At 38.6% G+C, this 18044-nt stretch overlaps 1 protein-coding gene across 10 annotated transcripts in view; it reads right to left on the reverse strand.

Moving 5' to 3' along the window:
* Nucleotides 1-18044, reverse strand: part of PATR-DQB1 (major histocompatibility complex, class II, DQ beta 1) — a 56614-nt gene that overhangs the window by 25168 nt on the left and 13402 nt on the right. The window contains exon 1 of one of the 10 annotated variants that reach the window (XM_063811925.1): nt 16987-17140. The exons of 8 other annotated variants lie outside the window; for them this stretch is intronic. The gene's annotated coding sequence lies outside the window, so the exon portion shown is untranslated. Of the gene's footprint in view, nt 1-16826; nt 17141-18044 lie in introns of those variants that run through there. One more of the 10 variants, XM_063811923.1, reaches the window with a different exon arrangement.

Below are 18044 nucleotides of genomic sequence, written 5' to 3' on the forward strand. Positions count from 1 at the left end.
GCAGAAATGTACAACTTAATCAATCATTATAATGCCAACATCCATGAACCCACCACCCAAATCAAGAAACAGCATGAGGCCAGCACCAGAAGCTTTCCCATGCCTCCTCCTGTCCACATTGCTCTCCCTTCCTACCAAGACAACTCACCATCAGACTTTCATAGCAGTCCCTTCATTGCTTCTCAATACACCTTCAAAATCTAATATTTATTCCTAAATATGCTTAGTAACATTATACAAATTAAACTATACAGTATGTTCTCTTTTGTGCCTCTTTTGTGATCTAATAATTGTCAATTTAGTGACCTGGAAAGAATCAGCCTGTCAATAAATGCTGCTGGATCAGTTGTATATCCTTACTGAAAAAAAAAAGAAAGAAATTTGACACCTATCTCACTTTATACACAAAATTAATTCCAGTAGAAAACATATCTATCTATAAAAATCAATACAATAAAACTTCTAGAAGACGATATTAGAGAATATTTTCCTGACCTTGAAATAGAAAAAGATTTTTAAAATAGAATCCAAAATTCAGAATCATAAATAAAGGTTCATCAGTGGTCACAAATATAATGTATCTAAAATAGGGACAGTAAGAAATTACTAGGCATAACTAGCAGGTGCCATGGGATGTGCCTGGAAAGCTTCTCATGACGACCTACCATGAGCCTATCACACTCGTGCTAGAAGCCTCTCACCAGGGGCTTCAGTGTTTGTGGTTAGGAAAAGAGAAATAAGAACAACAGCAGAATGCACCGTCAGGTACTTTGGAAGTCACAGAAGGGAAAAGGGCAGGAAAATCGGAAACATCGGCACACATGTTAATGAATGTTTGTTGTAGTTAAATTGAAATTGAAGGAGAGGACGGAGTGAAGGACACTGGAAGCGGGGGCTCCAGGAACAGTCCTGTGATTCGGTTGGTATTTGTTGTATATAATTCCAGTTCTTGTCAAACTTTTTGGTCACTAAACTGTTCCTTTCTATATGTTAAGGCAGGTTTCACCTCCTTTCTGACTTTAGAATAAGTTGATAGAGGGCTTCACAGAGTGAAAAATACCCATCGTCTAAAACATGCACATACTTCTATAAGAAGCACAAAGTATAACTGATGATATTCAAAGAGCAAATGCTTATTGGACGTCTACCATTTCAAAGAGTGTGGTAGGAGCTAAGGTTCCAGGATGAGGATCTCATGAAGATCATTATCTATCAGGAAAAAAAGACACATATACAATATACACTCCATACACCAGAAACTTTGTGCACTATTGTCTCCTCAGTTCCTAGAAAAATGCCTGGTTCAAAGTAGATAGTTATTTAATAGCTGTTGAATTAATAAACAATGTATTAAGTATAAATATAAATGTTTATAAATTGCAATGAAAATACAAATGGGGTTTGGGGGTGGTGGCTCACACCTGTAATCCTAGCACTTTAGAAGGCCAAGGCAGGTGGATTGCCTGAGCTCAGGAGTTCAAGACCACCCTGGGCAACATGGTGAAATCCCATCTTTACTAAAAATACAAAAAATTAGCCAGGCGTGGTGGCGCATGCCTGAAATCCCAGCTACTTGGGAGGCTGAGGCATAAGAATTGCTTGAACCTGAAAGGCAGAGGTTGTTGTGAACTGAGATCACGCCACTGCCCTCCAGCCTGGGCAACAGAGTGAGGCTATCTCTGAAAAATAAAAAAAAAAAAGAAAGAGAGAGAGAAAAACAGAAAGAAAGAGAAAGGAAAAGAAAAGAAGGAAGGAGGGAAAGAAAGAAAGAGTGGGTATAATTTAAAAGTAACAAAATTCAAGAATAGTAGATAAAGTGTATATTCATACAGATTGGAGTATTTGGAGAAAATTTGAAAATACAGTTCATTTGCAGAAGTAAGACTTGAAGCAGAGAAGAGGAGGAAATGATTCCGAGGAACAGCAGTGGGAAAGGAACCATCATGAACAGCATGAGTGAGAGCAGTACTGGCAGCGGGGGTGGGACAGGGAGTGGGTTGATTTAGGGAAAAGCCCAGATTGACTGGAGTGAACATCTAGATTAAAGAATAGTATACGATAAGATAAGATGCACAGAGAGGACCTGTTTTTATGAGAGGCCTTAGAAGCTGAGCAGTCACTTCTTAGAAAGGTGATGAACTGAAATGTGCAAATGTAAAACAGCAAAATCATCTATTGGTAAGGCAAGTGTCATATAGGTACAGGAGGAGCATCAAGCCTGGGGAGGTGACAGTGAGACTAGGGGACTGGTTTTACTGAGTGCCTTGTGTCCTTCCAAACTTGTGCAAAGTACTACCATCTAATGGGTAGAAAGAGAAAATGTGGAATTTTTTTAGATCTCTTTTCGTCTTTCAGAGATAGCATCCAAAGACTGAGTTCTCAAACCCCCAGGGTGATTATCTATCCTGGTTCCCAGGCTCTGTGCTTTAAGATGAAGCAGGTCAGTTTTCTGGACAAAGGGACTTTATGAAAACCTCCATTACTTATCAGTTTTCTTCCTATGCAACCACTGAGTGAAGTAACATCATTTGTCTCCAGCAAATAACACTACTTCAATAGTCCTAGCATTAGTCTGGTTTCGAGACCCTGTGAAAAGGTGGAGTAGGGGCAAATTATTAGTTATGTGATGCGAGAAAGATATAATATCTGAAATTTGTAGAAAGAAACAGGTGATAGCTGTGTGGATTGCCAAGAACTCTCCCCTTTTCTAGTACGATCAATCATGCTTAATGAATGTAGAGCGTGAATCAGGATACTTGTTCTTTTTCAGACATAGGTGGAAAGTCCCTGTCCAGGACTAAATGAAAAGAAAATTGCTGTAATGCTAGATCTCATCACTAGTAGAAAACTAAAATCTGTGGTAGGGACAAAATTGAAAGGAAAGAAGAAAGAGATTGATCAAGGGTCATCTCCCCACCTGCTGGTTATAAGAAGAACGTGCAGGGACAATGACGGAAAAGAGAATCAATAGTTCCAGGGTCTCTTTAGCCATTTTTCAATTATCTCATTTAATCTTTATAATAACTCTGAAAATAACCTTTTGTACCCCTTTTGGAGGTGATGGTAGAAACATGGGAATTATATCCTGACTTGAAAAAGATAACGTTTATTCCTTTGGGGTAACATTAAAAAGTTAATGCTGCTGCAATTGTGCAAATCATTCTTCAAGGTTATGCGTTATTAGGATAAATAGGATCTGCAGATCTTGTTTCCTAGGAGTTCAAAGCCAATGTAAACTTGCTGTAATACACTGCAGCAAGTGCTGCAATCGATTCGTTTATAAAATACAATAAGAGCACAAATTTGTGGGTTTTCAAACATGAGCCAAATTGTTAAAACAGTTTACACACTGGCCGGGCACGGTGGCTCACGACTGTAATCCCGGCACTTTGGGAGGCAGAGACAGATAGATCACCTGAGGTCAGGAGTTCAAGACCAGCCTGGCCAACATGGCGAAACCCAGTCTTTACTAAAAATACAAAAATTAACTGGTTGTGGTGGCACATGCCTGTAGTCCCAGCTACTTGGGAGGCTAAGGCAGGAGAATTGCTTGAACCTGGGAGGCAGAGGTTGCAGTGGGCTGAGATCTCGCCACTGCACTCCAGCCTGGGTGACAGAGCGAGACTCTGTCTCTAAAATAATAATAATAATAATAAAAGTTTTACACACCTACATGAACCTTAAAAATTAAAGATTGGAGCTCTCTATGTGTATGAGATAGTAACACTCATTAAAAAGGGCAAGTTTGGTTAATTAAGACAGGAGGAGGTGTAGAGAAAATATAATGAAACGATATGTAAGGGAAACGAAGGATGAAAGATGCAGGCAGGGAGAGGAGTACTGTCTGATGGGAGTGAAGATTCTTCCTTCAGGAATGGAAGGGGATGCACAGAGTGAAGCCACCCAACAAAAACAAGACTTGTATAGCTACAGATGGAAGGGAAATCAACCAGGAAATTATTTTGGAAGTCCCAGTGTAGTTACAAGGCTAGGAAGTAATAGTTAGAATGAAGAGTTTGTATTTACTGAGCACTAATATTCTCATAATCATGCTAGGAAATATCACTTGATAAAGAGAGAAAGATGAGTCGTTTAAGAAGGAATACATGTCTCTTTTCAGAGGCAGTACCCACAGGCAGTTTTCAAACCCATAATCTGCCTCATCAGTCTCAGTTCAGGTTACTGGGTATGGGGAAGGCATTCCAGCTTCTTGCACTAGGCATTTCAAGAAAGAAAAGCATTCCTGGAAATCCCCAACTGGTCACAGGCATGTTTCTCCAACCAATAGGAATAGAGAATGAGGCAGCATCACTTGTCTCCAGCAGATACATCTGCTAAGAAGGTCTGATCTGATCCCAGGTCTTGGGGAGGAGGCAGGGAAGGAGCAGGATGACTCATGAGTGGTAAGAAGAATGGCTGACGATGTAGTTTCATGGAAAGAAATAAGATACCCCATGTGGAGAGACAAGATACCATATTTTGTAGTTGTGAAGCAGAGTAAAGACTGCAACTCTTAGTACTTAGTATTGGTGGGGGAGAAGAGGTTACCTGATATTTTTCATGCCTCTGTGGGAAGTCCCTGGTCAGTTTTAAAAGGGAAGGGCATGACTATGACGCTGGATTCTCCCTGCTAGTGATGCATGAGCACCTGTGGTGAACGAGATGGAAATGATGAAGAAGCCCATGATCCCACCTGCTGATTGTCATAGGACAATTTGAGGGAAAGTCACATTATCATGTGCTGATTATTTTGCTCTAGCAAAGTAGTACTTCCAGGTGTATTATCTCAATTAATCATTATTTTTGTTAACTGCTGAATGTTCAGTTCCCGGCACTCAATAAATATTTGTAAAATTAATAAATACATAAGTAGGTTACTAAGAATTAGCAATTTTAAGAGACCACTAAGAATTCGTGATTTTAAAAAGTGATTTTAAGAAATTGTAGTGATTTAAGAGATAATTATGAGGATTAAAATCCCGTTCTGCCTAAACTCAAAGCCCAGGAATTAAAATTATTAGTTTATTTGAGATCAGCAGGGTATCTAAAGTAAAATTCCAATACCCCTCTCATACAAAGTCATATTTTACTTTATCAGAGCTCCTTGGGGTTCAGTTAGTGAATATAGTTACATAGTAGAATGGGAATAAAAACACTGTATTCATGGTCATGAGGTCAGAATTCTGGCACCCAACCCACACCTTGGTCAAGTAATTTACCCTTTTGAGTGTCTGTTTCTTCATCACTAAAATTAAAGGGTTGAATTGCATGATCTCTCAAGCTAATACTTAACTCATTCCCGGACCATGATAAATACTAAAAAACATTTCATTTTTATTTCACTGTCATTAGTCATTTCAGTCACTGAAAATACAGTTCACACTGTAAACCAAAAATAAAATTTAAGCCCTCAACCAACTAAATGGGCCCTTCTGCTTGGCCAAGGACATTTTAAAGTAAACTTGAAACACTAGTTCAGGTCACGATGGGAAGGGGAGGTTGGACTTGCATCATTATACCTTCCTCCCTCTAGAATCGAGGCACATTTGACCCTCATTAACACTAGAACAAAGACCTTGAGACTGACAAAACAGACTCTTTGTAGCAATAAGACACAAACGCAACAGATAGCATGCCCTGAAAGAAATCAAAGTATTTTATCACAAAATATAATTTGACATATTTTGAAATGGCCCTGCAAAGCTGTCTCTTGTGGGGAAAATCTACATTCTGTAGAAAATCTTCTTTCGAGGTCTTTCCCTTCATCCAGGAGAGAATTATCTAAGCATCTGGCACTTTCTTTCTTTCTTTTTTTTTTTTTTTTTGAGACAGTCTCACTCTGTCGCCCAGGCTGGAGTGCAGTGGTGCAATCTCGGCTCACTGCAACCTCTGCCGCCTCCTGGGTTCTAAACGATTCTCCTGCCTCAGCCTCCCTAGTAGCTGGAATTACAGGCGCTCACCACCATGCCCGGCTAATTTTGTATTTTTAGGAGAGATGGGGGTTTCGCCTTGTTGGCCAGGCTGGTCTTGAACTCCTGACCTCAGGTGATCCACAGCCCTGGCCTCCCAATTCTGGGATTACAGGCGTGAGCCACCATGCCTGGCCCATCTGGCACCTTTTTAAGTTTGATAAGAAACATTTACAATCTAGTCTGTCTGAAGCCTGCTACTTGGAGGCTTCATCCACATGATAAATAACCACCTTAGTCTCCACAACCTCTTATCTTAACCTAGACACTTCCTTCTATTGAATCCACATCTTTAGATAAATTCTCAAACAATTGCCAACCAGAAAATCTTTGAATCCATCTGTGACCTGGAAGCCCCTACTTCAAGTTGTCTCCTTTCTGGACCGAACCAATGTACATCTTATATGTATTGATTGATGTCTTATGTCTCCCTAAAATGTGTAAAACCAAGCTGTAGCCCAACCACCTTGGGCACATGTTCTCAGGATCTTCTAGAACTGTGCCAGAGGCCATTGGTCACTCACATTTGGCTCAAAATAAATCTCTTCAAATATTTTACAGAGTTTGACTCTTTTTGTCGACAACTTAATGCAGGGGTTAGGGACACCAATGCCCAACACAGTCAAAAATCTTCATATAACTTTTGACTCCCTAAAAACTACCAATAGCCTACTGTCGACCAGAAGTTTTACCAATAACATAAACAGTCTAGTCATACATATTTGTATGCTATATTTATTATATACTATATTCTTATAATAAAATGAGCTAGCAAAAAGGAAATATTAAGAAAATAATAAAGAAAAGAAAATACATTTACAGTACTGTACTGTGTTTATCGATACTGTAAGTTTACATGACCTGGTTTACAAGACAAACCATGTGTCTAAAATCATGAAGAACCACAGCTGCAGACCCACTCCATGGTACATATCAAAGAATTCAACTTTTTCCTGTAATGCCAGGACTTTTCTCTGCTCCTTGGGAGCACTTCAGCATCACTAGTGGCACTTTGTGTGGATCCCATGGTGTTATTCAAGGTTTACAACATAACGCTAAACATGAAAAATATACGAGAAACATAAGAGATTACTTTTTACTGCAATACACAATTTATGATGATTAGCATCAGGAGGCATTTTACGCATATATTTGCAACACTCGAACTTACCACAGCAGCAACAGAAGGTGGCTATGAAGTTATTACAGTAATGTCCTATGTATTATAGTTATTCAATGCAGTTGTGACTCAATACTGTATCTTTATGTTTGTTTACATGTCTCTCCACTGTGAATGGCATTATGTATGGTCTATAAGTGCATAACTTTTCATAAGTTTTAATTTTTTATAACAGATTTGTGTATATTTTATGGTAGTGAATTATAAAAACAGACTAGTATCTACATATGTTTTATGAGTTCATGACATACCTAACTTTAACAAAGTTTTCAATATTTCTAGGCTATATGATTCGTCTGTGGGTTTTTGCAAAGTGTCATATATCTCAAAAAAAATTCAAATATATTTATTTAAAAAAATCAAACCATAAGAGGACCCATGCAATTCAAATCTGTGTTGTCCAAAAGTAAACTGTAATTACAAAAAGGAGAAAATAATTTTCTGAAACTGACTTTAACAAAAATAAAGATAAAATATTTTAATTTTCCTAAAGAAAAATAATTCCCCAATATGACTAAACAATGTTAACTAATAAAAACAGTCCTTTGTGGATTCTTTTTCAAGTACTCCTTAGAGGCAAGATAAAAACATTATTTGTTGAAACCATTTTGGGGGTAATTATGCTTAGTGAAATTCAATTAGCCAATACATTAATAGTACCATTTGCACTTAACATAGAATTATGGAATGGGGTCTTCACTCTTTGACTAAGAAATATAAGTCTCACGAATTAGGCAAGAAATATTGTAGCTTAGTTTTTCATCATTATATACTCATGAACTTTCCAACTCACTTCCTGAAAAACTGGCCAAATAGCTACAATTATTTGTCACCCCCTTGGTAACTCCATGGGAATACTTTGCTGAAAGCCTGGCATGGTCCCCGTGCTTCCAACGCACAACTTCCTAATATTCTGTGCTTGCCAATTCCTAAGTAAGGGTGAAAAAGTTGAAACTCCTTGTCTTTTGTATGAACCAGTAGTTGGAAAAGTGTGTCACACCTCATGCAGGAAGTTATAGACCTAAGTAGGGTTTATTGAAGCGTCCTATAAATCTCCCTAGAATATAGAAATTCACATCAAGGGAGGAGAGGAATAACCAAGTGATCTGCCATTTTCATTGTTGGAAAAAAAATATCAGTATTCATTTAAAAGAGGTCTACTTTATGAGTCAAGTCTTGGTCCAAAAGGAAACCTCCATATACATGCAATGTAAGTAGGGATTGGTCAATACTTTCTCAGGTGAATTCTCAAGTACAAGAGAATATTTTAACTGCAACACTGCCTCATTGATGTCAATACCCAGCTATCTTTCAGCGGGGCTACTGGTTGTTGGAGCAGGTACAGGACTTCCAAAATCCAAGTGAAGAAAAAGCATAGTGAGTCATATTCTTTTTTGTTTAAAAAAAATAAAAATTAACACACTACTTTTCTTATAATACTAGTAACACCTGCCCAATAAGGAAAGATTGGAAGTCTACAAAATTAATAGAGACAAATTAATCTGTCATTTCTTCATTGTGAGATAATCACTATGGGATCCACTCTCCAATGCAACTGATTTTTAAAAAATTAAAGCCTCTGAAGAGCCTCTTAAGGACAAACAGCAATAATGAGACATCTGTTCAAGAAAATCTCTGAAAATTGGCAAGAAAAGCAAGAGTCTGTGGTGTTTGAACCAAGACTATACCCTCCCTCTCTCCTGCATGCCAGCTCAGTGAGGTCAGTGAGGCATAGACTCCACTCTAGACTGCTACAGCCCAGAGCACAGGCCTTCCTCTCCCCACAGCTCCATATCAGAGCGCTTTATTTCTAGGAAGGGCAGGAATTCGGAATCCCTCATCCTGCCAGCAGCTACCTGTTGCTGAGACTATGTCCCAGACAAGTGCAGTTGAGAAGTGAGAGGACCCTTCTTCTGCCCAACTCCCAGTTGTGGAATGGAGAATCTGCCTTGGGTGTGGTATGCTAAGACTCCTGGAGCCCTATAACCCTTTACCTAACTCATGAAGGAATGGCTCCACTCCAGGAGAGGCAAGCCAATAGGACAGCAGGCTGCTGGCCACACCCCCTACTCAGTGCTCAGCTCCTAGAATTGAGGAGTCACTCAGAGAGAAGCTTGCCACAGTTACACCCAGTTTCAGAGCCCTGACTTAGAGAGTTTGCCTGGGAGGAAAGGCAATATATTAGGAATATATTTTAGGAACATAGAATATATTTTATATCTATTCTATATAAAATAGAATAGATATCCTAATGTATTCCCAAAGGAAGTGACTTCATTTGGAATAGAGCATGGAGAAGTTTAAACCTAAGGGCACTCTCAATTATAGTAGAGGTTGTGGTGAAAAGCAGTTGGGAGATTTGTGCATCTAATGCAGGTACAGCTTAGACTGTAGGCTGGTTAGTTTACAGAAGAGAACTAGAGAATAAAAGAGGTGGGAGGAGCTCTCCTGAAGTAGAACAAATATCAAACACTGACCTCAGAAACTATTTCACAGAAGGACTCACTATTTTATTGGACTACCTTGTAGAGGAATTTTGCCCCAGGGCATTATTGAAAAGCGTGGTAATTAATGGACTTCAATGGCTTGGTTGGTGAGGGAAAGAGTGAAAAAGAGTCCTACAGGACCACTGTCATTCCAGGGTAACCCTGGATATACTCAAAGCTGGGCCTCCTTGAGGTAACATCAAAAGTTTAACACTGTGGGATGAGGAGATGAAGATAGACTTTATTAAAATAATCCAGACAATCATTGTTAATCACATAAACAAACAAGCAAATAAGAATAACAAGCACAGTGTGGGGGTAATACCCAGAGTTGCTATAATATAGTTCCTAAAATGTTCATTTTTCAATAAAAATTATGAGCTATGCAAAGAAACAAGAAAGTATGACCAATACACCAGAAAAATAGAAGGCAGAAGAAATTGCTTGAGAGAACAAATTTAACAGAAAAATATTTAAAGTAGCCACTATACATATGTTTAAATATATTCAATGTTTTAGTCAGGATTCTCCAGAGAAACAGAGACAAAAAGATATGTATGGTGATTGACTCGCTCAATTATGGACGCCACGAAGTGCCACAATATGCCATCTGCAAGTAGGAGACCCAGGAAAGCAGGTGGTGTAATTCAGTGAGAGTCAGAAGGGTTGAGGATCAAGGGAGCCAATGGTACAACTTCCAGTCTGAGGCCAAAGGCCTGAGAACCAGGACATGGGCTGGAGTCATGGCAGGAGGAGGGGAAGAAGGAGCTCTGGTGTCCAGGGGTAGAAGTAGATGTATGTCCCAGCTCAAAGAGAAAGAGAATTCACCCCTCCTCCACCTCTTTGTTCTATTTGGGTCCTCAATGGACTGAATGATGCCCACCCATATTAGTAAGGGATATCTTCTTTATTCAGTCTTCTGATTCAAATACTAAAATATTCTGGAAACACCCTCACAGTCACACTCAGAAACAATGTTTTACCAGCTATCTGGGCATCCCTCAGCCAACTCAAGTTGACACATAACATTATCCATTACATTCATAGACCTAAAGGAAAGGATGACTAAAGAAGTGAAGGAAGGTGTGATGGCAATGTTGCATCAAAGAGAGAATAACAATAAGAGGAGGTGCAGCTGGGCTTCCTGGGTCGAGCAGGGGCTCAGAAAGCTGTGAAACTCACTCATTTCCTGCATCAGGACTTACTTCAGTCCTGGATGAATAACACTGAAGATATATGCTTAAAATATTCCTAACACCAGGATTTGTGTATGTGTTTTCTTCCCCAAGAAAGCTATAAACAGTGAAAATTTTGCTGTAAGTTTCCCTGTGTCTTTCTCTCCCTCTCTCCCTTCCCCCTCCCCCAAAACTAAAGATGAAAGGAATGTTAACTGTCCGTTTTTCTGTGACCCGCAAACCTTATCTAACTTCCCAATTCCAGTTCCTTGTGAACATACTTTATAAAGTCCTGGTAAGATCCTGTCTCTTTTGCTATGCCTCTACAAGGTCATAAAGTAAATAAAACCTAGGTTGCAATTCCAGTTTTCCTCAAGATCTAAGACATGGAACAAAATAATTTACTGCCTTTGTTTCTCACTCTGGTAACATCTTCCCACCGCATGTATTTCCCCCCTTAAAGAGTTTAAAAGGCAATTACCCAAAACCAGCAGTGGCTACCCGTTCGGGACCCCTTCCACACTGTGGAAGCTCTGTACTTTCACTCTGCTCAATAAAGCCTACAGCTTTTTCTCTCTATTGGTCCGTGTCTCTATCACTCGTGGCAGGCAGCCGCCACACCAATTCTTTGGCGTGGCTAAGGCAAGAACCTTTGGCATTACAACAACAGCGATAGTAGTTGTCTTAGTCCATTCAGCTGCTATAACAAAATGCCTTAGACTAGGTAATTTATAAACAACAGAAATGTATTGCTCTCAGTTCTGGAGGCTAGGAAATCCAAGATCGAAGAACAAGCAGATTCAGTGTCTGGCAAGGGCTTACTGTCTGTTTCCCAGACAGTGCCTTCCACCTGTGTTTTCCTTTTTATTATTATTATTATACTTTAAGTTTTAGGGTACATGTGCACAATGTGCAGGTTAGTTACATATGTATACATGTGCTGTGTTGGTGTGCTGCACCCAGTAACTCGTCATTTAACATTAGGTATATCTCCAAATGCTATCCCTCCCCCCTCACCCCACCCCACAACAGGCCCCGGTGTGTGATGTTCCCCTTCCTGTGTCCATGTGTTCTCATTGTTCAATTCCCACCTATGAGTGACATGTGGTGTTTGGTTTTTTGTCCTTGCGATAGTTTGCTGAGAATGATGGTTTCCAGCTTCATCCATGTCCCTACAAAGGGCATGAACTCATCATTTTTGTGTGTTTTCATACAGTGGAAGTGGTGAATAAGCTCCCTCAGCTTCTTTTACAAGAGTACTAATTCCATTAATGAGGACTCTACCCTCATAACCTAATCACCTACCAAAGACCCCACCTCTTAATACCACACACTAGAAAATGGGAATTGAGCTTCAAAATATAAATCTGGGGGCAGGGGACACAAATATTCAGACAATAGTATAATAAAAAGGAACCAAATAGAAATTATGGAGTTGAAAAGTACAATAATTGAAATAAAAATTCACTAGAGAGGCTTAACCATAGGTTTGACCTAGCGGAAGAAAGAAATATAGAATAAAGTTTAAACTATATTTCAAAAAAAGATTTTGGTAGGTCTATGCCATGCTTCTTCCTCATCATCTCTGCCTTTTAAAATCGAAAGACATTTTCAAAGTATATTTAATTGTAACATTTCCCTTGAAAGTACGCATTATTCTCCAAATGTACATTATTTTTTTCTAAGAAACCACCTACTACTTAACATTATAAATAGGTGCTTCTTTTGTGTTCCATTAGACCATAAGCCCTTTAAGTTTAAGCCTGTTTTCCACAAGTCTGCATCTCCCACCATGCTTAGAAAATGGCCTTGATTCAAAAAATATTTCTTGTGTCTTTAAACAAATTGAGTTGAATTCAACACAGAGGGGCGTTTCTCTACAACTCTACACTGACCCTACATTCTCTAGTGTTTTCATATTACACTTACCTCCAACACATTTATTTGTTCCTGGTCTCGCTCTTCTTCAGTCATAAGTTACAACTAACAAATGAATTATATAAAAACAATAACTGGCCAGGCGTGGTGGCTCACAACTGTAATCCCAGTACTTTGGAAGGCTGAGGTGGGTGGATCATAATGTCAGGAGATTGAGACCATCCTGGCTAACACGGTGAAACCCTGTCTTTACTAAACATACAAAAAATTAGCCAGGCGCGGTGGCAGGCGCCTGTAGTCCCAGCTACTCGGGAGGCTGAGGCAGGATAATGGCATGAACCTGGGAGGTGGAGCTTGCAGTGAGCCGAGATCGCGCCATTGCACTCCAGCCTGGGTGACAGAGCAAGACTCCATCTCAAAAAACAAACAAACGAACAAACAAAAATAACCACTGCTTCCTATATTACCTCATTCTCATGTGTGCTTTTTCAGGTACAAATTTCTAGAGATTAATTCAAACACAAGGAATTGCATCTGGAAATTTAGAAGCTGGAATTCTCTAATGATAGAGACTGCCTCTTAATTCTTGTCTGGCCAAGACTAGCATTGTCTTCAGTCAAGATGCAAATGTATACTTCCTTGCCCATTTGTCTACAAGCTCAATCACATGTAGATAAGTCAACTTATCACGTAATATAAATGGTTGCAAAAGAAGGGTACCAGGGCTTTGGAATTAGGCAGAACTTAGTTTAAATTTTACTCTGCTATATCCTGGATGTCTGACTTTGGGCAGTTTTAATGGTCTCTCTGAATCTCAACATTATAACCTACACAATATGTTAAGCAAGTCTTATATGAACAAATAATTGAATAACATTAAAATTAAAGTTAGGTATACTATCTATAAATCTAACAAGTTATAGAGATCTGTTACATCAGGGTTTTACATTGAACTAAATGAAATTGATCAAAATTCTTTTTGATCAAAAACAAATGATTGTTGGTAATTTTAGGTAGTTTAATTTAATTTAACACTTCATTAAAAGACATTAGAGACTGGGCATGGTGGCTTATGCCTGTAATCCCAGCACTTTGGAGGCCAAGGCAGTGGATCACTTGAGGCCAGGAGTTCAAGACCAGCCTGGCCAACATAGTGAAACCTTGTCTCTACTAAAATTACAAAAATTAGCCGGGCATGATGGTGTGAGCCTGTAATCCCAGCTACTCAGGTGGGTGAGACACAAGACTCGCTGGAACCTGGGAGTCAGAGGTTTCAGTGAGCCAAGATTTTGCCACTATGCTCCAGCCTCCAGAGAGTGTGAGATTCTGTCAAAAAAAAAAAAAAAAAGACATTAGAGATACCTATGCAAATGGAAAGATATACTATATTCATAAATAAAATATCCAAAATATAAACACAATTTTTCTCTGAGTTAATCTATAGAACCAATGCAGTTCTACTCCAAATCCCAACATAATATTGTGGAATCACTATGCTGATTATAAATAATTATAGAAGAGCAATTGTTTAAGACTAGCCTACAAGTTAGTTACACATGCAAATAAACAGTTTGGTTTCTTTACTAGTTATACATAGAAAGAAACAGGTTGGTAAGATTTTGCCCAGCTAGTCCTCAATCTATCATCAGACTTAAGTATAAATAGGAGAGTTGTATTGATGCATGGATAAACCTATAGACAAACGAACAAAAACAGCAGGCCCAGAACCAACTCACTCATACGTAAAATCATATTTATGTTGGAGTTGGCATTGGAATTTACTTATGAAATAGTGCAGTAAGTCATCCTGAGAGAATTTGTTATCCAGACAGAAAACTCAACGTTGGATTCATACAACATAGTATCCACAAAAATCAATTCAATTCAGACTAATCAAATGTGAACAGGAACCATAGTGAACTATCATCTTATCCCAGTTGGAATGCCTACTATCAAAAAGGCAAAAACAAAAAAATGCTGGTAAGGAGGAGGGTGGAAGGGAACTTTTATACACCATTAGTAGGAATGTAAATTAGTACAGCCATTATGGAAAACTGTATGGAGGTTTCTCAAAAAACTAAAAATAGAGCTATCATACCATCTAGCAATCCCATTACTGAATATTTAGCCAAAGGAAAAGTAATTTTTAAATTTTTAAAATAGAAAATTTAGAAGATTATTTTATGAACTGAAGTAGGGAAATATTTCTTAACAGGGATGAAATAGCAAAAAAAATTTAAAATTTTTAATAAATATACTTTAATACATATTTTAAAAAACTTCATCAAAATACACTTTAAAAACATGACACAAACTGGAAGAAGTTATTTTTAATACATATAATATAGGAAAATTAAGTTGTAAAAACTAAAATTTGTCTTATAAGCTTAAATATATCTATACATATGACATTTTTATATTTATAAAAATAATAAGAAATTCAGTGCCACTCCAGGGATGAGAGCTAGTTTGTGAAAAGGAAGCATAGCAGGTCAATACATAATGTGAAAAGATTTCCACCCTTATTAGTAATCAGATAAACACATTTCAAATCACTAGGAAGTATCATTTAATTCTCAAGAGATGGGCAAAATGAAGTCTGACAATAATTTATTGGCAAGAAAATTCATTAGTGTGAACAATTAAACACTTCTAGTGGGGGTATAAATTCATACAACTAGTTATGGTAAAGTTGTAAACACAAATATAGTGCATAGAACTTCTAGTCTTAGGCACTGGTTCTAAAGAAAAATTAGGTATGTGGACAAGGAAGCATGCACAGGGATGTTAACAGAGGTGTAGGTCATAATAGCAAACAGAAAGAAAAGAAATAACCAGAATTCTATCATGGAAAAGGTTCTCAGAAGCAAAATTCCTGCACCCTTGGTTATGGATCCACAGAGGCTTAATGTGAAGGAGGCATTCAGAGCAAATGCTCAAAGTGGAGTAAGATATCATTGTCTTTCACAGAATCACTTCATAGACTGCAGCAGATCTCCCTTGACCAACCCCCCGAAACCAGTCAAATTCTTCATTTTCCCCAAGGTGAGGACTCCCACATTAAGAAGCCCTCAGTACTGAGATAACCAGTAGATAAATTTATCCATTGCAAGGGTGGTTTTGATGCAGGGCCAGCAAGCCTCAAAATTGGGGCTTCGCCCTAGAGTGTTCTTGGCTTCACTCGGGAAAGATTCCAAGGATGAGACAGTGGTGTTAGACAGCAACTTTTATTGAACCAAGCTACTCCTTGCAGAGCAGGGTTACCCCATAGGCAGTGTGTCAGAATAGTAGCTCAGAGGCAGTTCTGCAGTCATATTTATACACACTTTTAATTATATGCAAATTAAGAGGTGGACTATGCAGAAATTTCTAAATAGGGTAGAAATTTCTGCATAATCCACCCCTTAATTTATAGATGGTAACTCCAATTACCACTTCAATGACCCCAGCGGGTCATTATTGCCATGGAAAGAAGTGATAACCTCTGGGTGCAGCCATGGCAATGGTAAATTGACATGGCACACTGGTAGGCATGTCTTATGGAGAGGTGCTTCTGCCGCATCCCTGTTTTAGTTAATTCTCAATTTGATTTGATGTCTGAGCCCCACCTACTACTTCAGTCTTATGACCCCCAGACTCCCCAGTTGATAAGAAGATGCATGAGTAAAGGAGGAAATTGAGAGATGCTTCCTTTCAGTGTCCAAGTGTCAAAAAGGATTCCTAGTCTTAATTAAAATTTAGATATAAGAAATCTACTGAAAGAGAGTGATTACAGAATTTACAAGTTGACTTGGTGATGCCTCAGCAAGAGTGAGAAAGATACAACAAACTACAAGACAGAAAATCCACGAGAGCTAAAAATGAGCATTTTGTGGTACCAATCTTGCTGTAAAAGTCTTAATATTTTGTGTATCTTTCTCAGCACTAGACTAGAACATATATGCCAATGGGTAGTGAGACACATCTGTCACTGGTAAAGTTGCATACCAATTCACAATCCTATTCTCATACTCAAGTTACCACCACACACTGCTCTTGAGTCAGTAGCTGCGTTTGCCACCCTGGCTCAAAATATCAGCCATCACATTTAGTAAATTCTGTCATACAAAGCACATTAGCACTGATTTCTCAGATTTACCATTGGGTGGGGTGAAGAGGAGGAGGGTGCTGGTTGACCTAGCCCAGGCCCTGAAGAGCCCTGTTCCAGAGAATATACTTGTGCTCTTCCTCATGGCCCAGCACATGCACAGGGCTCCAGGCATTTGCCTCCAGCAGGGGGCTCTTCCAAACTCACTCACAGTCAGCTGGGTTCCAGTCTCTGTTCAAGTGTGAGCAATGCAGATCCAGCCCCCTGGTTAATGTAGTCATCACTGTTCAAGCCCAGTCTCTTTCAGATGTTGAGACAGTGGCCCTAACTCTGTGTGGCTGGCGCAGAGCTGTGCACCTACACTCACTGTCATACCACGTAATTTCAGATCCTTATTGTCATGAGTTTCCCATCTACTTTTTTTTCTTCAGGGGAAACCTCCACAATGTAGTTGTTAATATGTTGAATTCATACTCCAAAAAGTGTCCTGTAGAATAATGTCTTACTGAAAACAGCTATCACAGCCAGGAATGCTTAACTATACTCTTTTGATACCCTTAGTTACAGACAGTTTGTTGTCATGTTTTTCACATCTTGTGTGAAGATTGCTTGAGGGTTGGCCAAAGGATATGTCACTATCTAAAATTCACATTGAGAACCTCAGAGTAACTAATAATAAGCTTGATGCTTGTAGGAAAGGAAGAGCTGTTTGGTCACAGGATGTGGTTATTAAAACAGGGTTGTGGTTGAAGGGGAAGGATGATGACATAAATCTTTGCATAAACCACATTAACATGAAACCTTGATATTATCATTACATACTTTTCTTTTTATCTAATAAGGCAAAGTAGAGAAGTCAGCATCATTTGTCTCTGGCAGACTAAACTGTCAAGAAGGCATACCCAAGGTTGGTGGCAGGGGGAGCTTCATTAGCATTAGGAATAATAGAAAATATCAAAGAATAAGTTTTGTAAGAAATATATAGACTCAACAGAAAGTAAAAAATGTGCTTTATTGAAAAGAAAACAAATTATAAATGAATCATGAAGTTGGATGGAGATATAATCTATAGATTTAAAACTATTTTTATTCAAAATCCTCATGAGATTTTAAAAAATAATAAATGTTCTGAAAGGCTACGATAAGTATACTGTCCTGTATTGTTGATGTTTTAAAGAGTAATAGAGTGTATTATATAGCATATTATATAAAGGCATGGGCCTGAGTTAGGCAGTCTTTTTGTTTGTTGAGGTAAAATTCACATAACAA

The sequence above is a fragment of the Pan troglodytes genome, chromosome 5 (genome assembly GCF_028858775.2).
Source record: "Pan troglodytes isolate AG18354 chromosome 5, NHGRI_mPanTro3-v2.0_pri, whole genome shotgun sequence".
Taxonomy (NCBI): Eukaryota; Metazoa; Chordata; class Mammalia; order Primates; family Hominidae; genus Pan; species Pan troglodytes.